At 46.7% G+C, this 27,883-nt stretch overlaps 1 long non-coding RNA gene across 1 annotated transcript; it reads right to left on the bottom strand.

The window, feature by feature from the left end:
- Positions 1-817: 817 nt before the first annotated feature.
- LOC140419762 (uncharacterized) lies at positions 818-19,936 on the bottom strand. Its single transcript, XR_011946015.1, has 3 exons — positions 19,865-19,936; positions 18,206-18,319; positions 818-4,467 (listed from the first exon to the last, which is right to left on the bottom strand). It is a non-coding gene; the product is annotated as an uncharacterized lncRNA (long non-coding RNA).
- Positions 19,937-27,883: the final 7,947 nt, after the last annotated feature.

Genomic DNA, 27,883 nt, shown 5'->3' with positions numbered 1-27,883 from the left:
TGTACATTTCTATAAAATCTCTCACGACCATTGGACCTCCTAAAGTGTTTAAAAGCCAATTATAATAATAAAAATCTTTTCTTTTTATAAATTTAGAGTACCCAATTAGTTTTTTATCAATTAAGGGGCAATTTAGCATGACCAATCCACCTACCCTGCACATCTTTGGATTGTGGGGGCGAAACCCACGCAAACACGGGGAGAATGTGCAAACCCCACATGGACAGTGACCCAGATAATAATAAAAATCTTTATTGGCACAAGTAGGTTTACATAGCAATGAAGTTACTTTGAAAAGTCCCTAGTCGGCACATTCCGGGGCCTGTTCGGATACACGGAGGGAGAATTGAGAATGTCCAAATTACGTAACAGCACGTCTGTTGGGACTAGTGGGAGGAAACCGGAACACCCGGAGGAAACCCACACGGAAAGGGGGAGAACGTGCAGACTCCGCATAGATACTGACCCAGCTGGGAATCAAACCTTGGACCCTGGTGCTGTGAAGCCACAGTGCTAACCACTGTGCTACCGTGCTGCACCATGGAGTACGTTCGAAACATATTCACTGTTGTAAAGTAGGAAGCTGTAAGTACGCATGTGTGATCACATTTAGTTTTTAAATTGTTATTTTTATTCACTTTCATTAGTAACAAGGTCAAGGAAGCCCTTTTATACCTCGAACATGTGGCTTCCTGCAGCCATTTCACCTTCTGTACCTTTTCTATATTAACAAAGTATTGATTTCAGAAGAAAAAACAATAATTAAATTCATGATTATTCAGTAGTGAACATTGATTATCATTAGTGAATTGGTGTATTAGGTAATTATATTGTAAAGACTAGATCTTTATTTTAAGAAATAACACTATTAACCAAAATGTTTCCAGAAACTGCAGAGCTATCAGAATTTGTTTGAAAAAATAAATTATAATTTTGAGAAGTTAAAAGACAACATATTCTGCCAAGACTATGTGGGCTAGGCAGTGGTAATGGTATTGTTATTGGGCTAGTAATCCAGAGACCCAGGTTAATGCTCTGGGAATCTGCGATTGAATCTCCCTGTGACAGATATTGAAATTGAATAAAAGTCTCAAATTTAAAAACAAATGATTGTTGTAAAAAGCCGTCTGGTTCACTAATGTCCTTTAGGAAATCTTCTCTCCTAACGTGGCTTGGCCTCCATGTGACTCATGATCGATGACAGCAATGTAGTGGTTGATTTGTAATGCCCTCTGAAATAGCCTCACAAGACCCGCAGTTCAAGGGCAATTGGAATGAGCAGTAAATGCTGGTCCAGCCAGTGACCCCCACCTTCCATGAATGAATAATTTTTAAGGCGGCTCATTGTTCAATCTGAAAACGAGTAAGAAACTGTTTCTTTGATTGGATTTGATTTATTGTCACGTGTACCGAGGTACAGTGAAAAGTATTGTTCTGCGTACAGTCCAGACAGATCGTTCCATACATGAAAACACAAAGTGCGGATCTTGGCAGTTTGCTCAGTTCACATAAAAATTTAGTGGCTTTGTAGGCGCAGATTAATATTTTAATCACCATCCAAAACATATCTAATGGTAATGTGTGCTCATATAGACAGACAGAAACAATACTGTTACTGAATTAGAGGAAATAGCCGAGATTTAACTGAACCACCTTTTTGAAAATCGGTCTTCATGATGGAGAAACAGGAAAAGCCACTCAAGGAGATGAGGAAATCCAGGCCCAGTGCGGATTTGCTGTCACCCCTCCTTATACATGAACGGTATCTGCCTGTGGTCAATCTCAACAAAGATTCATTGAATTTGTATTACCAGCGACACACTTTATTTTCTTGGTCAGTCATGTTTGCAATTCAATGGTGTATATTTCAGAGTTATTCAGAGTGAAGACTCGAGAGCTACTCAAAATGAAGTCATATATAACAAATAAATACAGATGTTCAACATTGAATAATGAAACTAATATTGAGTAAAATTGGTGGAAATGTTCTATGGGAAGATAAGAATGATGCATTAATGATTGAACAGAGTATTATTCCGTTAGATATTTACTGAATAAATGCTAAAGTTCAATGTAAGTTCTATATCTTATGGTCTTACAAGTTGAGACATCTGTTTTAAAGAAACAGCTGTCTTCATGCAATACGTGACCTGGCCTCCCAGCCGAACTATTGAAAGCGGCAGTTGAACGTTGCATAGGTCCATTGGGTACTGTGCTGCCAGCTGTTTCTGTAGCATAGAGGTTATCACAGTCAGCTAACGCGCCAAAGGTTCGAAACTGACAGAAGCATTAAATGCTTCTCATTTATGACGTGGAGATGCCGGCGTTGGACTGGGGTGGGCACAGTAAGAAGTCTTACAAACCAGGTTAAAGTCCAACAGGTTTGTTTAGAATCACTAGATTTCGGCGTGCAGCTCCTTCCTCAGGTGAATGAAGAGGTGGGTTCCACAAACATATATATAGAAAAATTCAATGATGCAAGATGGTACTTTGAATGTGAGTCTTTGAAGGTAATTAAGTCTTTACAGGTCCAGACGGTGCGACTGGAGAGGGATAATCACATGTTAAAGAGGTGTGAATTGTCTCAAGCCAGGACAGTTGGTAGGATTTTGTAAACTGAGGCCAGATGGTGGGGGTGAATGTAATGCAACATGAATCCAAGGTCCCGGTTGAGGCTGTACTCATTTGTGCGAAACTTGGCTATCAAGTTTCTGCTCGTCGAATCTGCATTGTCGCGCGTCCTGAAGGCCGCCTTGGAGGATGCTTACCCGAAGATCAGAGGCTGATTGCCCTTGACTGCTGAAGTGTCCCCCGACTGGAAGGGAACATTCCTGCCTGGCGATTGTCACGCGATGACCGTTCATCCATTGTTGCAGTGTCTGCATAGTCTCGCCAATGTACCACGCTTCGGGACATCCATGGTGTTCTCACGTGTAATGGTGGTACCCATGTCGATGACCTTGTACGTCTTGCAGAGGTTGCCATGGCAGGCTTGTGTGGTGTCGTGGTCGCTGTTCTCCTGAAGGCTGGGTAGTTTGCTGCAAACAATGGTCTATTTGAGGTTGCGCAGATGTTTGAAAGCAAGTCGTGGGGATGACCTTGGCAAGATGTTCATCTTCATCGATGACGTGTTGAAGGCTGTGAAAAAGATGTAATAGTTTCTCCACTCCAGGGAATTCATCAGGCGAATGAGGCTCTGGGAATTCTTCCACAGACCCCAAGAGGCCGACAGTGAACCCAATGAATCAGAACAGCAGATCGAGAGATCTGTGGGACTGGAAGATCCCGCCAGTAGGCAGGGTTGGAAAACCCCACCCATTGAAACAATCCAATCAGCTGATTCTGCTGTTCCTCTTCCACTAAACCACTCAGTAAAACTGCCTCGAAAGTCCTTTCTTGTCCAAATTCTGAACTTGCATCTTTCCCCTCTTTTCCTGCTATCTCCCATCATGCTCTCTCAGAGCTCATCCTGTCTGTGAGACTTACCCATTGCTCCTTCGACCTGATTATCACTAAACTGAATGAACATCCAACTTCCACAATCTCCACCTTTCCACGCTATCTCCATGGAGTCAGTGTCTTTGTGCATTTCCTCTTTAGACAATCAAGTGAAGCTTCATCCTCACACAGAACACGTGTATGGTTTCTCCCCTTCGTGTGTCTTTTCAGGCTGTAACTGGTTAAAGCTCTTTCCACAGTCAGTTCATTGGAACACACTCATGCGGGTGCGTTTGTATCTCGGTGTGTTTCCAGCCACACATTTTCCCATAAACAGAACAAACATTTTTCATTCCACATTCATAGTCTGAGGATATTCAGATCCTGATCAATTGAGTGACACTGTCAGATCTTAATGTGATATTTGGTTTGTTTCCTGTCTGAAAATCCTCTCCTAATGCCCTGGAAAAGGAGTTTACAAAGGCCACACTATCAGTACAGGATAGAAATTCAGAACAGACAATTCCAGTTTCTGGGGAACATTTGTTTCTCTCTTCTTTCCCCAAAGCTGTAAATCCCCATCCCACACACTCTCCCTCCTCCCTGGGCTGAAATCCAAATAAAATATTAGATCATTATTTCTACATCCTTTTACCAAAGTTATATAATTAGAGGTAAGAATATGCTTTATAAGTCACTTCATCCATGACTTGTGACAGACATCAATCTGAATGACCCGAACTGAGCAGACAGAATAATAGATGTTAACCTTGTGTCCAGAACTGATTGTGTGGAGATTTGATGAGCAATCGCGAAGGTCGTTTCTCCAAATCTTCCAGGGTTTCCTTCGTTCTTCCCCTCTCTCTCGAACTAAGTTATACCGGATATCAGACTTGGGGCCCATTCTGGTTCTCTTCCTGCTGACTAAATAACTTCAATCAAATATGGACAAGACTGAATCCACTGTTCGGTCACAGAATGTTGGATTCAGCAATTATTAGTTAAAATGATTCCTGAAAATTACTGAATCTGTAGAAATGATATAAAATAATATGAGTAAGTTATAGGAATACTGTCCGTGGCTGTCTCAAATGTTACAAATAACGTACTACAAGTTCTGACATGATCTGATATGAAGGTACATTCAACAAGATTGAAACAATATCATAGCTGAGACCAGACTTGATGTAGGGAGTTGGAACGTGGGACAAAAAGTCATGGGACACTTAATCAACTTGGGATAATTGATTCATGTCTAATTAACCAATCGCCTATTCAGTGACTAACACTTACTTTAAAAAATTTTTTTTTTTTTAATTTAGAGTACCCAATTCATTTTTTCCAATTAAGGGGTAATTTAGCATGGCCAATCCACCTACCCTGCACATTTTTGGGTTGTGGGGGCGAAACCCACGCAAACACGGGGAGAATATGCAAACTCCACACGGACAGTGACCCAAAGCCGGGATCGAACCTGGGACCTCGGTGCCGTGAGGCCGCAGTGCTAACCCAGTGCGCCACCGTGATGCCCTCTACTGACACTTTCCTGAACGAATCAAGGGGGTCTCAGCTGAGAACTAGAACCAATGAAACTTAGTAAGGGGCTAAATCCAGATAAAGATTCCCTGAAGAATGTGTTCCGTCTAATTGATTAAATTATTATTATAGCCGTCGGAGAATAAACATTTCAACAAAGGCCTCTGTTGAAATGACTTTTAAAATCTGAGGTCACTTTTATTTTGAAAGTTTTGCTTCTACTTGTTCAAGGACACTTTAAAAGACACGGAGAAAGCATTTTCCAGTTAATCTTGTCTGAATGTACCAAAATGTGTTTTTAAGAAATAAAAATTTGCTTCAATTCATTCGACCGGACTGACTTATCTATGAAGGAGAGATAAAACAAATCTTACTCCGCTCCAATCTCCATTCCTGACATACCGACTCTATCCCTCTCCCTGGCAACAGTCTGAGACTTAACCAGTCTCTTTGTAAACTTGGTTTCACATTTGATCCCAATATGAGCTTCTGACCTCATAGAATTATAGAATTTACAATGCAGAAGGAGGCCATTCGGCCCATCGAGTCTGCACCGGCCCTTGGAAAGAGCACCCTACCTAAGCCCACACTTCCACCCTATCCCCGTAACCCCATCTAACCTTTTTGGACACTGAGGCAATTTAGCATGGCCAATCCACCTAACCTGCATATCTTTGGACTCATGTCTGTGCTATCACTAAGACCGCCTGTTTCCACTTACGTTACAGTATCCGGCCTCTCTCCTGTGTCTGCGCCTGGGGCTAAAACCTCGGTCATGCCAACGTAACCTCCCGATTGGACAATTCCATTACACACCTGGCTGCTCTCCCACATTCTACCTCTGGAAACTTAAATCCATCCAAAAGTCTGCTACCCATGTCTTAATTCACAGCAAGTTCCTTTCCCCTATGATCCCTGTGCTCCGAGACTTCATTCGCTCCCAGTCAATTCTCATCCTCGTTTTCAAACCACTCCATGGCCTCGTCTCTCCCTGTGTCTGTCATCTCCTCCAGCTCCACAACCCCCTGAGATATCTGCACAGCTCTGATCCTGGACTCTTGTACACTCCCAATTCTAATTAGTCCGCCATGGTTTTAAGTTCCCACGGCCCCAAGCACTGAATTCCCGCCCTAAACCTCCCCGCCTCCACCTCACTTACCTCCTTTAAGACTCAATTTAAAACTCACCTCTTTGACCAAGTTTTTGGTCACCTGCCCTAATATCTCCTTTTGTGTCTGGGTGTCTCACTTTGTTTTATAATGTTCCTGTGAAGTTGACTGGGATGATTAATGAAGTTAAAGGTGTTATATAAATAGAGGTTGTTTTAAAAAAAATTTATTTGGAGTACTCAATTCATTTTTTCCAATTAAGGGGCAATTTAGCCTGGCCAGTCCACCTACCCTGCACATCTTTGGGTTGTGGAGGCCAAACAAACACAGGGAGAATGTGCAAACTCCACATGGACAGTGACCCAGAGCAGGGATCGAACCAGGGACATCGGCGCTGTGAAGCTGCAGTGCTAACCACTGCACCACCGTGCTGCTCATTGTTGAAAAAAATCCTGTGAGTTTTTGGATGAGGTTAACAGAGAGACTGGATAGGTTGTTGTTGACTGTAACCCTGACCTCCTGTTTTACAACAACCCACTGGTTTCACAACAAACTCTATCTCTGATGTTTTCCCCCTGCGGGTTTGCAGCCTCTATAAAGATGGCGGCTGTTAACTCAGGCCTGTCACCGGGAGCAGGCTGCAGCTGTCCCCCCGCTCGATGCAAACCCGGGCCCGGAAACTTCTTATTGGGGTTTGGGGCTTCCACCGGGTTTCAGTGAAACCTCCCGGCCGAGACCAGCATCGGCACTGCGCATGCTCCAGCTCACAATGCCCGGGAAGTGATTGACGGCTGTTCTGGACCAATAGGAAGAGAGGGGCGGAACTGGAGGACCAAACGGAGCAGCTTCTCCTCCAACCAATCGGAGTGAATAAGACGCTGACTGCCCACTGTCCCCCAGGTTACCAGCAGGGGTACCCTCTTTCTCCAGCCCACCCATCAACAGGATGGCTGTGCTCCAGCACAACCAGTGCCATCTTGTTTGCTGGGATGAGTGTGTGTGTGGAGCGGAGTGCTAATATGCGGCTGCAGCATGTCAGCCTCTCGAGTGGCAATCCCGACCCTGGCGATACCGACACCGCTTTTCATTGGAATCGATCGTGTTCCATGTGGCCCGGTGCCCTTAATGGTCGGTGCATTGGCCCAGGTGCGGTGCCAGTTTTGCTGTCATAGAAGTCCACTAACCCTGCCCCGATGTCAACTCTTAGACTCAGGAGCGGAGAATCCGGCCGTGTGTGTTTTCAAGAAGCAGTTAAATATAGCATTTAGGGTGAAGGGGATCAAAGGATATGACGACGGAATAGGTTATTGAATTGGATAATGAGCCATCATCATGATGAATGGCGGAGCAGGCTCAAAGGGCCGAATGGCCTCCTCCAATTTTCTATGTAAAACAAATTCTCCCCCCCCCACTGTTCATGCTGAGAATCCCGGATGATTTCTCACACATTAAATTAATTCCTGTGGAGAAATTGATCTACCTGTGTGCTAAAAGATATTGGGAGTTTCCTGGTTAGTAACACAGAATACATGGTAGAATTTGATCCATTAATACTACACATTTCAATTACCCCAGTCACATTATTAATAAAGGGAGTGAAGGGAGTGTCCCCAATATATCACATCTGGATTATGGAATTACAAAGTAAAGAAATAATTATCTTGCAACCTCACACCTACCAATTGGCTGGGTTTTTGCAGTGTGAAGAAGTCCCGCATTTTTGTATGGTGGGGAGAATCCTCTTCAACCGTTTCTTCAACTGTATTTAAAATTAGATTCATGGCCTCATGTTATTTTTGCCTCTGAGCCCCTGAACTCTTGACGGTGTAAGAATGTTGAAGAATGGCAATTGGTTGGCAAGTGGACCAGGTCATTAAAGGTCATTCATCTTCCGCTTTCCATGTCGCTGTTTGTTAAAGATATAGAGCTTGATAGCTCATTATTTTGTATCTATTTTCGATATTTATTTGGACAATATTTCACTTTTCTGCCCTAACAGTAGCTAAGGTAACATTTTGTCTCCAGTGGAGTCAAATTCTGATGCTATCAGCCTTTAAAATTCCCAGTGTCTAGTTTTAATCCCTCCATAGCTCAGGACCCACGCAATAATCTTGTGCACAATCGAGTTCAAGCCAGATTCCTTTTTTTTTGATAAATTTAGATTACTCAATTCATTTTTTCCAATAAAGGGGCAATTTAGCGTGTCCAATCCGCCAACTCTGTTCGCCCCTTGGGTTGTGGGGGCGAAACCCACGGAAACATAGGAGGAATGTGCAAACTCCACACGGACAGTGACCCAGAGCCAGAATCGAACCTGGGACCTCGGCGCCGTGAGGCAGCTGTGCTAACCACTGCGCCACCGTGCTGCCCGAAGCCAGATTCCTGACCCAGGAACATTGTAAGACCTGTGGACAGAAAGAACAGCACTTTTGTGCACAAAGAGTGAAAGTTTTACTTGCGAATCTGTAGAATTTGGTTCCTAATTTTATTGATGTCCACCCCAGCACTCCCAATTCGCCACACGATATCAAAAAGAGTCACTGTTCACTGGTTCTGACCTTCAATGTCGGCGTCTTTATCCAGTATCCCCGCGGTAGTGAATGTAGTTTATTCCACCACAGGAGAGCAGTGCGCAAGCGCAATACCGCCCAATGTTTGGATCATGCACAGTGATAGTGATGGTGAGTCGTTTCTGTCGTAGCTCCAAACTAGTGAAGATGCAGAAATGCGGAGGGAGCGATGGAGCCGGTGGGTGCATGGACAGATTTCCTTGACCATCAAATCCTGGGTTAGGACTCGAATCTGGAGCTTCTGCCTCAGAGGCAGGGACACTACCCACTGCTCCACAAGCCCCCCGCTCCTCCCAGTTTAATCATCCAACTGTATAAAATACACCCCCTCCCCCACTTCACCCCTTCCTTCCCCCACCCAATACACGTCTTTCTCTTTTCCCGTAGAGGCCAAAGTCTTGTGTGCGCCCAAAGAACAAAGAAAAGTACAGCACAGGAACAGGTCGTTCGGCCCTCCAAGCCTGTGCCGACCATGCTGCCCGTCTAAACTAAAATCTTCTACACTTCCTGGGTCCGTATCCCTCCATTCCCATCCTATTCATGTATTTGTCAAGATGCCCCTTAAATGTCACTATCGTCCCTGCTTCCACCACCTCCTCCGGCAGCGAGTTCCAGGCACCCACTACCCTCTGTGTAAAAAAACTTGCCTTGTACATCTACTCTAAACCTTGCCCCTCGCACCTTAAACCTGTGCCCCCTAGTAATTGACCCCTCTACCCTGGGAAAAAGCCTCTGACTATCCACTCTGTCTAAGCCCCTCATAATTTTGTAGCCCAGACCGGGTTGCAGGTTCCTTTCCCTGAAGGAACTCAGTGAACCAGTTGTTTTTTATGACTGTAAGAGTGAGTTAAAAGGTTTAGTAAAAGGGGTAAAGATCCAACACGCCTGCATTAAGAGTAAAAGCACACGTTGGTGAAATGCTTCTACCTCAAAGTCGTAATATCAGCAGCACTTACTTGATAAGGAGAACAGACAGGTTTCTAGCTGAGAGATTACAAACAAGCTTTTAAGAGTTTTAATAATAAGCCTACATATACAAGATCGGAATTTTAAATAATGTTCTGTGTACTGAATAACCAGATAAGTATCTGTATCTGTAACTTGGAGCAGAGGGCTGTGTTGGAATGTTCACCCTGTGATTGCTGTATTAGAACCGAGAGCTGTATCAGGGAAAGGGCTCCTCCAGAGGTTTCTCATGAGAAGGGCCTCTTCTGCCCTGTATTACTCTGATTTTGAGACCAAGGTCTTCCATGACCAATGGGCACCCAGTGGCTGGAGAGGGAGCACGTGGTGTCTGCATGACTGAGGTCTTCCATGACCAATGGGCACTGCGGGGGCTGGAGCACTTTATTTTTCCCCAGAACCACATTACGATTTGAAGTTTGTAACTTTCCTTTGGGAGTTTTGTTTTTTGTTTTCTTTTTAACGGGCAGCACAGTAGCATTGTGGTTAGCACAATTGTTTCACAGTTCCAGGGTCCCAGGTTCGATTCCGGCTTGGGCCACTGTCTGTGTGGAGTCTGCACGTTCTCCCCGTGTCTGCGTGGGTTTCCTCCGGGTGCTCCAGTTTCCTCCCACAGTCCAAAGATGTGCAGGTTAGGTGGATTGTCCACGCTAAATAGCCCTCAGTGTCCAAAATTGCCCTTAGTGTTGGGTGAGGTTACTGGGTTATGGGGATAGGGTGGAGGTGTGGACCTTGGGTAGGGTGCTCTTTCCAAGAGCCGGTGCAGACTCGATGGGCCGAATGGCCCCCTTCTGCACTGTAAATTGTATAATCTAAAGGGTTTCTCCTCGTTCATTTGATTCGATTGTTTAATTTGTTAATTTGACCCAAATTTAGTTGCTCAAAAGAGTGTAAAGGGAAATGTATTGTTGACAGCTCCTCAAATAAAGAGAATGTGGAACATGGTGCACAGCGAGGGTTTGAAGGTGAACTGTAGGAATACATTGAAGGGGAAGTTATCAACAGACATGAGGGAGGAAGGAATAGAAGGAGATGCTGATGGGGGGAGATGAAGAGGGGTGGGTGGAGCCTCATGTGGAGCATAAATACTGACACAGACCAATTGAGCCGACTGTGCTGTAGACTCAATGGAACAGAGACAAATGTATTCATGTTTGATCTGCCTGTAATGGTAGATGCAGAGTCTTTCAAATAAATTCAGGTCAGACATAAGGGTCATGTTGTTGTGATCTCACTTAAAGAGTATGGATCAGTCGCAGCATCTGGGTTACAATTAACATTCACCTTCTGAAAGCCCTTGTGTTGCTGGTGACAATGTGCGACTGTGGAAGATGCACCATCAAGAGTGACGACAGGGACAGCACGGTGGTGCAGTGGTTAGCACTGCTGTCTCACGATGCCGGGGTCCCAGGTTCGATCCCGGCTCTGGGTCACTGTCCATGTGGAATTTGCACATTCTCCCCGTGTTTGCGTGGGTTTCACCCCCACAACCCAAAAATGTGCAGGGTAGGTAGATTGGCCACGCTAAATTGCCCCTTAAAATTGAATTTAAAGAAAAGAAAAGCAACGAGACTCCAATAAAAGTGTTTGAAATGAAAGTACTCAGACGGATATTCCCTGTGTCATGGACGGCAAAGTGGATGAATGAGTGGGTGCTGGAGAAAGCTGGTGTTTGAGGAATCTGTTTGAGGCAGTGATGTTGAGGAAGCTCATGTATTTTGGACATGTGCTGCGAATAGAGAGTGTTTGGAAAAAGAGGTAATGCCAGGCACCTGGAAACCGTGTACAAGGAAGGCCCAAGATGGCCTGGGTGGATAATATCAGAATGTGGACTGGCCTCTCGATGGGACAGGCAGTGAGAGCAGTGGAGAAAGATTGTCCAGAGTGCGACCAACACTCGGAATGAGGACTGATGAAGGACAAGACATTTGCAGTGGTGGGAAAAAGACAATTTACTATCCAGGATAAAATTAATGTACAACATCTGCCTTTGCAGATCATTGCAGTGGAAATGTGCCCTCGCTCACAGAGTCAGTCCACTGGAACGAAAATTGGAAGACCGGCCAGTCCAAGGACAAGGATGGGCCTGAGATCAAATTCTAAACTGAGGGAAGGTTGATTTTAATAAGATCAGATCTGATTTGGCCAGTGTGGACTGGATCAGACACTTTTAGACAAAACACTGGGACACATTCAAGAAAAAATAGTGAGAGTACAAGGACATGTTCCAATCAAGAAAATGGCACCAACAAATCCAGTGAACCCTGGATATCGAGGGATAGACAGCATTGGATCAGGAGAAAAAGGGAGACTTACAGCTGATATCATGGGCTCCAAACAGCAGAAGCCCTAGAGGCATATAGAGTGTGCAAGAGATAACTTAAAAGGGAAATTAGAAGAGCAAAAAGGGTCATTAAAGGATACTGCCAGGTAAAATAAATGAAAATCTGAAGTTTTCCAAATACATTAAGGGTAAAATGATAACTAGGGAAAGAGTAGGGCCCATTAAGGGGCACATTGGTAATCTGTGTGTGGAGCCGGAGGATGTAGGTAGGATTCTAAATGAATACTTTGTCTCAGTGTTCACTCGTGAGAGGGACAGTGTGGGTATAGAAATCAGGGACTGTAATAAAATTTGAGAGATTAACATAGACAGGGAGGAGGTCTATGTTAATCTCTCGAATTTTATTACAGTCTGAGTGGTCCAGCAGGCTTAAAAGTAGACAAATATCCAGGGCCAGATGAAATGTATCCCAGGTTGTTAAGTGAAGCAAGGGAGGAAATAGCAGGGTCACTGGCAATAATTTTCCATTCCTCTCTAGCCACAGGAGAGGGGCCGGAGGAATGAAGGATAGCCAATGTTGGACCATCATTCAAAAGGGGAGGAAGGGACAGACCAGGAAACTACAGTGGTGAGGAAACTATTGGAAGCAATTCTGAGAGACAGAATTAATCTGCATTTGGAGATGCAGGGATTAATCAAGAACAGCCAGCATGGTTTTGTTCAAGGGAGGTCATGTCTGACCAACACAATTGAATTTTTTGAAGAGGTGACCAGGTGTGTACATGGGGGAAATGCATTTGACGTAGTCTACTTGGACCTCAGCAAGGCTTTTGATAAGGTCTCACATTAGACATTGTCAGCAAAAGTAAGAGCCCATGGGATCCAAGGAAATTTGGCAAATTAGATCCAAAATTGGCTGAGTGGCAGGAAGCAGAGGGTGAAAGTCGAGTAGTGTTTTTATGAAGCATATGTCCAGAGGGGTCCCTCAGGGAGCAGTGTTCCGGCCGTTGCTGTTTGTGGTTTATGATTTAGATATGAATGTAGGAGGATTGTAGGGCGGCACTTGTGAACTCGCTGGGGGCCTCAGCAGGTTGGCTGACTGAATGAATCCGTTCCCACAGTTAGAACAAGTAAATGGTCTCTCTCTCGGGTGTACACAGAGCATATAAACAGTTTCTCCCCTGTGTGAACTCCAACGTGTGACAGCTGGTTGGATGACTGAATGAATCCTTTCCCATACATGGAGCAGATGAACGAACTCACCCCGGTGTGAACTCACTGGTGTAATTTCAAGAAGGAATTAGATATAGCTCGTGGGGTTAAAGGGATCAAGGGATATGGGGGAAAGGCAGAATCAGGGTATTGAATTGGATGATCAGCCATGATCATATTGAATGGTGGAGCAGGCTCGAAGGGCCGAATGGCCTCCTCCTGCTTCTATTTTCTATGTGTCTCTGCAGGTTGGCTGAATCTCTGAATCCTTTTCCACACTTGGAGCAGTAAACGGCTTCTCCCCAGTGTGAATTCGCTGATGAATCAGTAGGTTGGATGAATCTCGGAATCCTTTCCCACAGTCAGAGCAGGTGAATGGTCTCTCTCCAGTGTGAACTCGCTGGTGAGTCAGCAGGCAGAATGAATCTCTGAATCCTTTCCCACACATGGAGCAGGCGAATGGCTTCTCCCCAGTGTGAACTCGCTGGTGCCTCAGCAGGTTGGATGAATCTCCAAATCCCTTCCCACAGACCGAGCAGGTGAATGGCTTCTCCCTGGTGTGAACTCGCTGGTGAGTGAGCAGATAGGATGAATCTCTGAATCCTTCCCCACACACAGAGCAGGTATATTGCCTCTCTCCAGTGTGAACTCGCTGGTGTCTCAGCAAGTCAGGCGAAGTAGTAAATCCCTTCCCACACTGAGAGCAAATGAACGGCCTCTCCCCGGTGTGAGTGCGTCGATGATTTTCTAGCCGAGATGGGAAAGTGAATCTTTTCCCACAATCCACACATTTCCAAGGTTTCTCCATGGAATAGGTGTCCGTGTCTCGGTGCTTTTCCAGTCACACTGATGGCAATATGGCTGATAGTTTTCCCTGTCCCAACAAATCGAGTTACTCAGGTCTTGGATGTGAAGTTTGAGATTTCTTACTGCAAATCCTCCACTTTGAATACCCTGTGAAAGGAGTTTACAAGTGTCATCACTGTCAGTATAGCTCAGAAATGCAGAACAATTCTAGTTCCTATGGAACATGCTTTCCTCTCTTGTTCTCCAAAAGCTGTAAATTTCCATAGAATAGAATATACAATTCCTACAGTGCTGAAGGAGGCCATTCGGCCCATCGGGTCTGCACTGACCCTCTGAAAGAGCACCTTATCTAGGCACACTCCCCCACCCTTTCCCAATAACCCCACCTAACCTGTACATCCCTGGACACTAAGGGGCAATTTTAACATGGCCGAGCCACCTAGCTGGCACTTCTTTGGACTGTGAGGGGGAAACAAGGACACCCGGAGGAAACCCACACAGACACGGGGAGAATGTGCAAATTCCACACAAACAGTCACCCAGCTGGAATCGAACCTGTGATCCTGGCGCTGTAGGCAACAGTGCTAACCACTGTGTCACCCCTTTTTACTGGAGCCAACACATGTAACTTCCATTTGCCCCCAAAATTCCGACTGGAACTAGAAGAGGCAACGGACCGGGATGACCCAAAGGTAGCAGCACCAACAATCAGCGCCATTCTCCCCCTGCCCCCCCCCCCCCCCACCCCCCATACACACACACACAACATTTCTCCTTATCTACATCAGAAATGGGGTCCCTTTATTTTATCAATCTGCCCACTCGTTCCAGAATCCCCCATGAGGAGAAACATCCTCTCTTTATCTACCCTATCATGTTACCTCAGAATCTTATGTAGCCACCTGGGTTGGCCACTTCCCGACTTAAAATGGAGAACCGCAAAGACTGAAGGGAAATTCAGCCAACACAGGCAAAATTGAGCAAGTGCAGAAATCATGTGTATTGAAACTTGCAAAAACCAGACGCACTGAAACCAGCAGCCATCTGCATAGTAATGAGCGATTCCAAGGCACAATTGCAACACTTAAGGTGAATAAAGCCAAGCCAGACTCCTCGGCGCCAGCAGGAGCCAAGACAAAGGAAGGCCAGACATTTAGGGACCGCCCAGCGATCAAGGAACAACTCCAGTATTGGAGAAATCGATCCAAATGATCGGAATGCAGTCCAATCATTTGGAACCAGGTACGGGGTCCGCCCCGAAGGGTGGGAAGCCCCTGGGGACTATAAAGTAAAGCCCCCAAGTTCAAATCGTCCTTCTTTGGCAGGGTCTCTCAGCAACTTGAATCAACCCTTGAGAGTGACCTGTCTAAACTGCCGCATCAACCAAGTAAGTCTCCAGTCAACGCTCTCTACAAGATAGGCGCTCCTAGATACCAGTCCATACCAGCTTTTGAATCCTGCAGACTCAGGACCTGAACGAAAGGCCATTTGTTCCCCTGACCTGGTGGGCCAATTCCGAAGCTAAGTATAGGCCCTTTAGTGATAGGAATAGTCTAGAAAGTAGAGTTTATGCATGAGTGGTGATTTACTGTGTATAATAAATGTGTTTTGATTTGAATCTTACTAATTGGTGTGTTGAGTTATTGATCATTACTTGAACTTGAACCTCGTGGCGGTATCATAAAGATACCTGGCGACTCTAGAGCAAAGGTTAAACAAACAGAGCAAATTACAAATTAAGAGCCAACCAAAAGTTAGCAACACTTATATGTTTCAATATGGTCACCTCTAAACTCCAATGAGTCCAGACCCAACCTTTCGTCACAACACAACACCTTCATCCCAGGAATCAGCCTGGTGATCCTTCTCTGAACTGCTCCCGATGCAAGAATCACCCTCCTTAGTTAAGGAAACTAAAAGTGTGCACAGTACTCCAGGTACTTTGATCTGATAGTCATTACGGAGACACGGCTGCAAGATGACAAAGGCTGGGCTCTGACTATTCAAGGCTATGTCACTTTTCAGAAGGACAGGATGTGGAGGGGCAGCTCTGTTAATTGAGGATGACATTACTACAATAGAGAGAGATGACCTTAGTTCTGGAGATCTAGGTGTACAATTGGATTGGTAAGTGAAATAAATGATAAAGGTCACTTGTGGGAGTAGTTTCTAGGTCCCGCTAACAGTAACTGCACTGTAGGAGGGAGAATACGGGGAGGAATAATGGCTGATGAGAAAAGTACGGCAATAATCATGGGTGATTTTAATCTCCATGTCGAATGGGCAAATCAGATTGGTAAAGGTAGCCAGGCAGATGGGCTCACAGAGTGTTTTTGGGACAGTTTCTTAGAGCAGCACATGCTCGAGCTGCCAAGAGGGCAAACTATTCTAGATCACCCAATCACTGAATTGTTAGGGTGAAGAAGGCCCATCGTGTCTGCACCAAATTCTCCAAATGAGGATGATGACTTAGTGCCATTCCCTGTACCTCCCTTGACAATTTTACATCTGAAATCATCGCTGAGTACCAGGTTACAAAGTCCTCGGGGTTAAACCCAGCAGCTTTTCCTACATTTCCACTCCAGCCAAACTGATACAACAAACCAAAGGGAATTGGACAAGACCCTGGAAAGTAAAAAAGCTCCAGGTAAGTGACGAAAGGGCAGGGCAGTGGGATGAGCCAGCATATATTAATAATCTTTATTGTGACAAGTAGGCTGACATTAACACTGCAATGAAGTTGCTGTGAAAAGTCCCCAGTCGCCACATTCCGGCGCCTGTCCGGGTCACAGAGGGAGAATTCAGAATGTCCAATTCACCTCACAGCACGTCTTTCGGGACTTGTGGGAGGAAACCGGAGCACCCGGAGGAAACCCACGCAGTCACAGGGAGAACAGAGACTCCACACAGACATGATGGGCTGAATGGGCTCCATCTGTAATGTAATCATTCACTGATTCTGTGAAAAAGGACTGTAATTGGAGGCCAAAGATTAACCTCCACAACCAACACCCTCCCTGATCACAATTAGTTCTTAATTGGTCTATCTCTGCTTCTAGATACGGTTTTGTGAGCAGCCCCTACAACAAAATGATAGCAAAATACTGTGGTTGCTGAAAATCTGAAATAAAAAGAGCAAATGCTGAAAATACTCAACATGTCAGCGAGTAACTGGCAAGAGAAACAGAGTTAACATCTCATGGTGTGCAGCATCAATATGAACACACGAACAAGGAGCAGGAGTCGCCATTCAGCCCCTCAAGCCTGCTCCACCATTTAATAAGATCATGGCTGGTCTGGTAGTAATCTCAAATCTTCAATCACAGGGAGCAGAATTTGATGGTTACTATCAGCTGATGAGCAGAAAATAAATTATCTCTAGTGCAGGAAAAACAATTCCTGACCATGGGAAGATAAAGATGGTAAATCAGCAGCACACAGCCAAGGGATGGGCAGCAGTGAAAACTTCATTCAGACACATTGGAAGAAACAACAGTAAAATACCAAACATGGTTAAATAAATGTAAGATCTACGTCACGGTGCCGAGAACCCGGGTTTGATCCTGGCCCCGGGTCACTGTCTGTGTGGAGTTTGCAGTCTCCCAGTGGGTGGGTCTCACCCCCAGAACACAAAGATGTGCAGGGCAGGTGGATTGGCCACGCTAAATTGCCCCTTTGGGTTGTGGGGGTGAAACCCACGCAGACATGGGGAGAATATGCAAACTCCACACAGACAGTGACCCAGGGCCGGGATTCGAACCTGGGTCCTCAGCGCTGCAGTCCCAGTGTTAACCACTGCGCCACATGCCTCCCCAATAAAAAAATAAAATAAAATAATAAATCTACTATCAGAGGCATAAGAAGTCAAACAATGGCAGAGGGTGATCAGGAAGGGCAGAGGCATAAAAGAGCAATGGGTGAAATATGGATTCAGATCCACAGTAGCTGCGAAGAGAGTTTGAATAAACTGGAATTGTTCTCCCTAGAGAGACAGAGGCTGAGAAGCGAGCCGATAGAAGTTTATAAATTTACGAGGGATATAGATAGGGTGAACAGTTGCTTTTTCCCAGGGCAGGAATGATAATTACAAGGGGGCAGAAGTTCAAGGTGAGGGGGGGGGGGAGAATCAGCGCAGGCTTGGACAGCAGAAGGGCCTGCTCCTGTGCTGTATTGTCCTTTGTTTGTAAAGGAGTCAAACCCACCTCAGAGCCCTGGAACCAGAGCACAAATAACAAAGCACAACACTAACAACTCTAAATTAAAGATGAATGCTCAATAATACTCACCTCTGGAACAATTTCGGTTTTCAAATTTAAACCCTGCTACTGAAGCAGCAGCTCAAAAGAATTCAGCAACACTGGAATCAGAGAAAAATCGCAGTCTTCAACTCTTCTAACTCCCTGTAAAAGGAAATTACCAGTCATGTGTCAATTGTGGTTATAAATTAAGAGTTAAACATTTTGTGTTGATTTGAGATTGCTGTGCAAATACTCCCATTCTAACTTCCTGTAAAAGGAGTTTTCAAAATCCATCTGTCAGTCCAGGATGCAATTCATAACATTCTCTCCTTCTGTTTCCTGGTGTAGAACATACAGTGCAGAAGGAGGCCATTCGGCCCATCGAGTCTGCACCGACCCACTTAAGCCCTCACTTTCATCCTATCCCCATAACCCAATCACCCCTCCTAACCTTTTTGGACACTAAGGGCAATTTAGCACGGCCAATCCAGCTAACTTGTACGTCTTTGGACTGTGGGAGAAAACCGGAGCACCCGGAGCAATCCCACACAGACACGGGGAAAACGTGCAGACTCCGCACAGTGACCCAGTGGGGAATCGAACCTGGGACCCTGGCACTGTGAAGCCACAGTGACAGCCACTCTGCTCCGTTTAAGATGGTATATACTTAATTAGAAGCAGTTCAGACAAAATTCACTGAGCTGATGCCTGGCTAGAAGGAGTTGGTTTCATGAGGAAATGTTGGGCAAGGTGTGTAACGGATTTTAGATAAATGAGAGGCGATCTTACTGAAGCATATAAGTATTTGAGGGCAGTTTACAGGGTAAGTGCTGAAAAGATGTTTGCCCTCAATGGATAATCTAGAACTGCAGAGACAGTTTAAAAATAAGGGCTTAAGACAAGAGATCAGGATAAAATGTTTCTCAGGGGACCAGTATCCCCCAGCAAGCAGTGGAGGCAGGACCATGGAGTATATTCAAGGCTGTGTTACACACCATTTTACTTACAAGTGAGTCAAGGGTTAAGCACAGGCAGAAAATTGAATTAATGATCAGATGAGCCATGGGATTATTGAATGGCAGAGCAGCCTCAATGGTTTGAATGGCCTTCTCCTGCTGCTAATTCTGATGATCTTATTCTTCAGTTATTCAGATGGCCGCAGATGCACCCTGAAGCTCCCTCTAAAGAGGGTGCCTGTAAACCTGACCTTTCAATCAATGAGTCATACATTTTCTCTCCTGGTCACTGGAACCCTGAAGCCCCTTAGGCAGCATGGTGGCACAATGGTTAGCATTGCTGCCTTACAGCACCAGGGACCTGGGTTCAATTCCGGGCTTGGGTTACGGTGTGGAGTTTGCACATTCTCCCCGTTTCTGCGTGGGTTTCCTCACGCTGCTCCGGTTTCCTTCCACAGGTCAGGTGGAGATAGGGTGAAGAGTGGGCCTAGGTAGGGTGCTCTTTCGAAGGGTCGGTGCAGTTTTGATGGGCCGAATGGCCTCCTTCTGCACTCCAGGGATTCTCTGATCAAAGATGTCGAGGTCCGCGCATGCGCTCTGCTGCCCGCTGAACGAAGATGGCGGCGGTGGAACTGGGCCTGATCCGGATAAAGGCCCCGCAGCTCCAAACTCGGGACTTATTCAGACCCTGGGGCCTGTACCGGTGTTTATAAAGCCTGGCTCCATTCCTCCCTCCGCCCCACTGACTCACCCGCCCAAAAATCCCCCTCCGCATTCACAGGGCTCCGAACAAAGTGGCACTGCGCGTGCTCAGATATTGCACAACGTCTGCGCACTGGGCTCTTGTGGTGTGAATAGGGCACATTCACATCCGCGCAGGATGCTGGGTAATATTAGCACCATTGAAACATCAAACAGTGAATACAAAATAACTTGGTTACCATTTGAGATAAATCAATTAAAAAATCTCACAAATTGAGAATTAGTGATCTGCGATGCTCCATATCTCAAAGTTCTCCCATGCGACCATGCAGAGCTTTTGACGTTTTTATACTATTTCCTCTTCTGATTGATTAATTGTTATTTATTGATTGATCGATTGATATTTATTGTCACATGTACCGAAGTACAGTGAAAAGTATTTTTCTGCGGCCAAGGGAACGTACACAGTACGTACTGTAATTGAAAATATGGAAAGATATGTAATTTGAAACATGGAAATGTGGCAATACCTGATCTGAGAAATATGAGAGAATGTAGGGAAAATCCCACAAAGGCTTAACAGCAGCTGCCGGGAGAGGATTGTAAAATGCAGATAGCCTTGGTCAAGCAGGCTTAGCAAACAAACCAAACAGGTCTTTCAAGACACAATCAGTGAATTTTAGTATAAAGCTAAAAGCAATATTTCACACCTTCATTGAAGTTAAGTAAGCAGCTGGAAAAGAATGGATGAGGTTCAGTTGAATTAGGTTACAATTCTAGGTGTGAAATTTTGCTGACACCAGGTGAATATAGAAAGCTGGAGACAACGTGTCTATGAGAACATAAATTAGACCCAAATCAAAGTCAAACTTATGAGCTGGGGCACAATTTGATAATAATAAAACTATAGAAATGACAGGAATCAAAAGTCACACCACCTTTGAAATCGAAGCATTTTTTGAACATCACAAAGGAAACAATGTAATCAGAGGCCTATGAGATGAGGTCATGCTCAAAATGAATACTTAGTCATGTTCGAAAAATTCAGATTAAAGGTACCTTTTACAATCCAAGTGAAATAAAAGTTACTTTACAATAAAGTCATAAAAACTTAATAACTGTTAGAAAGATATATAAACCCTGAGAAAGGGGCAGCGAAGCAGAGAAGGAACAAGTCAGCTCTCATAGCTCGGACATGGGAAAGGACAGAGCAAAGCAGCTGAGCTAAAACAGCTAATACATCTAAGGAAGACCAGAATTTAAAGAGGAGGCAGAGTCAGCTCAGAGTCAGCACAGAGACAGCCAGCAGAGCCAGCTCTCACAGCTCAGTACAAGGGAAAGATATACCATATCAACCGAGCAGAACAGCAAATACATCTAAAGAAGACCAGATTTTAAAAAGAAGATTGATTGTCAAGTTGGGCCTGAAGGTCCGTTCAACCAACCAGAAGGATCCAGAAGCAAGATCTTTTTACTTATCTGTAAAGACAGTGATTGCATCTTTTAAAAGAAAAAAATATAATAATAGGACCCAGGATATTGATGTTGCTAAGTGGTAAGTAGGTAAAATTCTTCTGTGAAGGTATGGGTTATACCGGGGGATAACTTGAAAACATAGTTTGACCTGAATAGCACCCACCCAAGCCTGCATAGGAATCAATGAGTGAGAATCCCTGTTCACCATTTAAATATCGACCCTTTTTGGTATAGGGGGAATTCTAAGAATAGTGGTGAGTTTTTAACTTCAGTACATAGTAGCAAAACAATAATCAACAGAGCACATTGACAATGGTACATCAACAAATAGTGATTGGTTACAGTGCGGAACAAGGGCCAAACAAGAGCAGCATAAGGTGTTGTGAATAATGTTCTTACAGGGAACAGATCAGTCCAAGGGAGAGTCATTGAGGAGTCTAACAGCTGTGGGAAAGAAGTTGTTCGTATGTCTGGATGTGTGGGTCTTCAGACTTCTGTATCTTCTGCCTGATGGAAGGGTCTGGAAAAAGGCAATGTCTGGGTATGAGAGGTCTCTGACAATGCTGTCTGCCTTTCTGAGGCAGCGGGAGCTGAATACAGAATCAATGGGAGGATGGCAAGCTTGTGTGATGCGTTCGGCTGAGTTCACCACACTCCGCAGTTTCTTGCGTTCTTGGGCTGAACAGTTGCCATACCAAGCTGTAATGCAGCCTGATAGGATGCTCTCTATGGCACATCTGTAGAGGTTTGTGAGAGTCAATGCAGACATGCTGAATTTCTTTAGCTTCCGTAGGAAGTAGAGACGTTGTTGGGCTTTCTTGACTGTTGCATCAATGTGAGTGGACCAGGAAAGACTGTTGGTGACAGTGACCCCCAGGAACTTAAAGCTATCGATCATCTCTACTTCGAAGCCATTGATGTAGATGGGGGGGGGGGGGGGCAGACGTGCTGCACTTCCTGAAGTCAATGATCGGTTCCTTGGTCTTTCCAACTTTTAGAGAGAGGTTGTTTTCGGTACACTATGCAACCAAGTGATCTATCTCCCTCCTGTAGTCTGATTCATCATTGTTTGAGATATGACCCAGCACAGTCATATCATCTGCAAACTTACAGATTGCATTGGAGTTGAATCTTGCCACACAGTCGTGTTGTGTAGGGAGCACAGTAGAGGACTGAGCACACATCCATGCTGGGCTCCGCGTTGAGGACTATTGTGAAGGGGGTGTTGTTACCTATCCTGACTGATTGCAGTCTGTTGGTGAGCTGCACAGGGAGGGGTCAAGTCCAAGGTTGCAGTTTGGTTACTAGTCTTGTTGGGATAATGGTGTTGAAGGCAGAGCTGTAGTCTATGAACAGCAGTCTGACATAGGTGTCCTTGTTGTTGAGATGTCCGAGAGCATCTGCTGTGGATCGGTTGCCGTATTCGGTGAACTCAATGGATCGAGACCATCTGGGAGGCTGGCTTTTATCCATCTCATGACTAGCCACTCAAAGCATTTCATGATAACAGACGTCAGTGCCACCGGTCAGGGGTCGTTGAGGCACGCTACCTTGTTCTTCTTTTTTACTGGTATTGTGATGGTCTTCTTGAAGTAGGTAGGGATCTCGGAGTGGAGAAGTGAGGTGTTAAAGATATCTGCCAGCTGGTCAGTGCAGGCTCTGAGTACTCACCCAGGGACTCCGTCGGGGCCCATCGCTTTCCGCGGGTTTACTTTCAAGAAGGCAGCTCTTACCTCCGAGGCTGTAATAGTGGGTATGGGTGTGTCCAGGGCTATTGGGGTGGTTGATACGGATGTATTGGTTGACTGTTCAAAGCGGGCATAGAACTTGTTCAGTTCATCGGGGAGGGATTCTCCAGCCCCAGAGATTCCGCCTGGCCTTGCTTTGTAGCCTGTGACCTCATGTAAGCCCTGCCATAGACATCTTGGGTTTGTGTTGTTGGCCTGGGACTCTATTTTGATCTGGTATAGTCTTTTGGCATCCCTGATGGCTTTCCGTAGGTCGTATCTGGATTTCTTATATAGGTCAAGGTCGTCAGGCTTGGACCTTTTGATCGAGCCAGGGTTTTCGATTGGGGAATACCCGTATTGTCTAGAAACGAAAGAGAAAATGCTGGAAAATCTCAGCAGGTCTGGCAGCATCTGGAGGGAGAGAAAAGAGCTCACGTTTCGAGTCCAATGACTCTTTGTCAAAGCTAACAGGCAGAGAAAGTGGGAAATATTCATACTGTGGAGTGAGAATGAAAGATGAGTCGTAGCCACAGAAACCAGGGAAACGGGGTGCTAATGGCCACAGAATCCAAGAGGGAAGAATGCTAATGGCAGTCCCCAGAGAGAACAAAATGTGTGAGAGGCCAGACAGCAGAGAAACTAACATCAGAGGGTCAACTGTGACAGATGTAGATGTGGGGGGAGGGGAATGGGGAAGCAAAGGGGAGAAAGGGTAAGGAAAGGTGGATAAGATGGGGGGGGGGGGTTAAATATATATTAAGAAAGACAAATAAGAAAGAAATGATAAAAGACAGTTAAAATGAAATGGGCTGAAAACAAATGGGTCGAGGTGGGGTAGAGCTAATCATCGGAAGTTGTTGAATTCGGTGTTTGAGACCGGAAGGCTGTAGCGTGCTTAACCGGTGTGGTAGTACCAGGTCTAATGGGGTCTCGGTCTTCCAGCGAGAGATGGACCGAATGGTTGACTGGTACGGCTTACGCGCAATGTTCCCGTATCTGGATGACGTCACCATCTGCGGCCATGACCAGCAGGACCACGACACCAACCTCCGCAAATTCCTCCAGACCGTGAAAATCCTTAATCTGACATACAATAAGGATAAATGCGTGTTTAGCACCGACCGTCTAGCCATTCTAGGCTACATAGTGCGAAGTGGGGTCATAGGCCCCGACCCTGAGTGCATGCGCCCCCTTATGGAGTTCCCCCTCCCTCACTGCCCCAAGGTCCTGCAGCACTGCCTCGGGTTCTTCAGCTATTATGCACAGTGGGTCCCCAATTACGCAGACAAAGGCCGACCCCTGATCCAGTCCTCAACCTTCCCCCTGTCAACGGAGGCCCGCCAGGCCTTCAGCCGCATCAAAGCAGACATTGCAAAGGCCATGATGCGCGCCATCGACGAGTCCCTCCCCTTCCAGGTCGAGAGCAATGCGTCCAACGTAGCTCTTGCCACCGCCCTCAACCAAGTGGGCAGGCCCGTGGCTTTCTTCTCCCATATCCTCCATGCTGCCGAAATTCGCCACTCCTCGGTCGAAAAAGAAGCACAAGCCATAGTTGAAGCTGTAAGACATTGGAGGCATTACCTGGCCGGCAGGAGATTCACTCTCCTCACCTCAAGGTCGGTTGCCTTCATGTTCGATAATGCACAGCGGGGCAAGATTAAAAACGACAAGATCTTGCGGTGGAGGATAGAACTATCCACCTTCAACTACGAGATCTTGTACCGTCCGGGGAAGCTGAATGAGCCTCCTGATGCCCTGTCCCGCGGCACTTGTGCCACTGCACAAGTGGACCGCCTCCGAGCCCTCCATGAGGACCTCTGCCACCCGGGGGTCACTCGCTTTTTCCATTTCGTCAAGACCCGCAACCTGCCCTACTCCATCGAGGAGGTCAGGACAGTCACCAGGGACTGCCAAATCAGCGTGGAGTGCAAACCGCACTTCTACCGGCCAGAGAGGGCGCACCTGATAAAGGCTTCCCATCCCTTTGAACGCCTCACATTGGACTTCAAAGGCCCCCTCCCCTCCACCGACCGCAACACGTACTTCCTAAACGTGATTAATGAGTACTCCCGGTTCCCATTCGCCATCCCCTGCCCAGACATGACCACAACCACCGTCATCAAGGCCCTCCAGGGTATCTTTACACTGTTCGGTTTCCCCGCGTGCATTCACAGTGATAGGGGGTCCTCCTTTATGAGCGATGAACTACGTCAATTCCTGCTCAGCAAGGGCATTGCCTCGAGCAGGACGACCAGTTACAACCCCCGGGGAAACGGACAGGTAGAGAGGGAGAACGGAACGGTCTGGAAGACCGTTCTACTGGCCCTACGGTCCAGGAATCTCCTGGTCTCCCGCTGGCAAGAGGCCCTCCCGATGGCCCTCCACGCCATCCGGTCGCTGCTCTGTACAACCACAAATCAGATGCCTCATGAACGTCTCCTTGTTTTCCCCAGGACGTCCACATCCGGGACCTCGCTCCCAACCTGGCTAGCGACACCCGGACCCATCCTGCTTCGGAAGCACGTGCGGGCGCACAAGTCGGACCCGTTGGTCGAAAGGGTCCACCTGAAAGGGTCCACCGGGTGCGGCGATGACCAGCTGAGTCGCACGTTTCGGCAGCTCCCAGGGAAACGGACTTTTGGGCTCTTGATAGGAGCCCCAACGGCAATTTTGACGGCTAAAAACACTGTGCGGTAAACCAGAAGGGAATCCCCCCTGGATACGGATGAAAAAAGGAGGAGAAAGTGGCCGGATTGCACTGGATCCTTTAGAACAGCGGCAAGGAAGGCAAGCAAATACCAAGATGGCGTCGGAAGGTGGCAGTTTAACATGGGGCCCTGAACAACAAGAGTTCTTGAAATGCTGTGTGGAAGAGCTCAAAAAGGAAATGAAGAAAGAGCTGTTGGCCCCGATACTACAGGCGATCGAAGGGCTAAAGGAGGAACAAAAGACCCAGGAGCGGGAGCTTCGGGTCGTGAAGGCAAAGACAGCCGAGAATGAGGACGACATACAGGGCCTGGTGGTGAAGACGGAGATGCATGAGGCACATCAGAAACGATGTGTGGAAAGGTTGGAGGCACTGGAGAACAACGCAAGGAGGAACAACCTGAGGATTCTTGGTCTTCCTGAAGGTGCGGAGGGAGCGGACATCGGGGCATATGTGAGCACGATGCTGCACTCGTTAATGGGAGCGGAGGCCCCGGCGGGTCCGTTGGAGGTGGAGGGAGCATACCGAGTGATGGCGCGAGGACCGAGAGCAGGAGAAATTCCCAGAGCCATAGTGGTGAGATTCCTCCGTTTTAAGGATAGAGAAATGGTCCTTAGATGGGCAAAGAAAACTCGGAGCAGTAAATAGGAGAACGCGGTGATCCGCGTTTATCAAGACTGGAGTGCGGAGGTGGCGAGAAGGAGGGCGAGCTTTAATCGGGCCAAGGCGGTGCTTCATAAAAAGAAGATAAAATTTGCAATGCTGCAACCGGCAAGACTGTGGGTCACATATCGAGGGAGGCACCACTACTTTGAGAAGGCGGATGAAGCGTGGACTTTTATTGCGGAAGAAAAACTGGAATGAGCGGGTTATTAAAAAGAACGTTTGAACAAAGTGGTGGGGCGAATGTGGGGGGCGAAGAGGGGGGTCAAAAAGGGGGGAAAGAGGAGTTTTATGTACTAATCCTGCGATGTGGTAACTTTTCTCTCTTCCACAGGTGGTGAAGGGGGGAGGAGGGGAGGTGGAGGAGATGGGGCGTTGGCCATTGGGGGCGGGGCCAAGGGAGAAGCGTGGGCTTGGTTCCCGCGCTATGATAATCATGGCGGGAATAGAGAAGCAGGAAGGAGGGGGCGTCGCATGGTGCGAGCCGAGGTCACGGGGGGAAGCCGAGGTCGGCCAGAGTTTGCTGACTTCTGGGAGCAACATGGGGGGAGTAATTACGCTAGCGGGGGATCTAGCGGGGGGGGGGGGTGGGAGGGGGAATTACTGGGTTGCTGCTGCTGGGGAGAGGGGGGAGCTGGTATGGGAGGGGATGGGCGGGGGGGGGGGCACCGCTTGGGGGAGATACAGCTGCGTGGGAACCGGGTGAGGAGCTGGAAAAAGGGGATGGCTAATCGACAAGGGGGGGGGTTAGGAAGCCCCCCAACCGAGCTGATCACGTGGAACGTGAGAGGGCTGAACGGGCCGATAAAGAGGGCACGGGTACTCGCACACCTTAAGAAACTTAAGGCAGATGTGGTTATGTTACAGGAAACGCACCTGAAACTGATAGACCAGGTTAGGCTACGCAAAGGATGGGTGGGGCAGGTGTTCCATTCGGGGCTAGATGCGAAAAACAGGCGGGTGGCTATATTAGTGGGGAAGCGGGTAATGTTCGAGGCAAAGACTATAGTGGCGGATAACGGGGGCAGATACGTGATGGTGAGTGGCAAACCACAGGGGGAAGACGGTGGTTTTGGTAAACGTATATGCCCCGAACTGGGATGATGCCAATTTTATGAGGCGGATGCTATGACGCATTCCGGACCTAGAGATGGGAAAGCTGATAATGGGGGGAGATTTTAATACGGTGTTGGAACCAGGGCTGGATAGGTTGAAGTCCAGGACTGGAAGGAGGCCGGCAGCAGCCAAGGTACTTAAAGATTTTATGGAGCAGATGGGAGGTGTAGACCCGTGGAGATTTAGCAGACCGAGGAGTAAGGAGTTCTCGTTTTTCTCCTATGTCCATAAAGTCTACTTGCGAATAGACTTTTTTGTGCTGGGAAGGGCGTTGATCCCGAAGGTGAGGGGAACGGAGTATACGGCTATAGCCATTTCGGATCACGCTCCACACTGGGTAGACTTGGAGATAGGGGAGGAAACAGGAGGGCGCCCA

The sequence above is a fragment of the Scyliorhinus torazame genome, chromosome 5 (genome assembly GCF_047496885.1).
Source record: "Scyliorhinus torazame isolate Kashiwa2021f chromosome 5, sScyTor2.1, whole genome shotgun sequence".
NCBI lineage: Eukaryota > Metazoa > Chordata > Chondrichthyes > Carcharhiniformes > Scyliorhinidae > Scyliorhinus > Scyliorhinus torazame.
The sequence above is the reverse complement of the archived record's forward strand: the minus strand, read 5'-3'. Positions and strand labels throughout refer to the sequence as shown.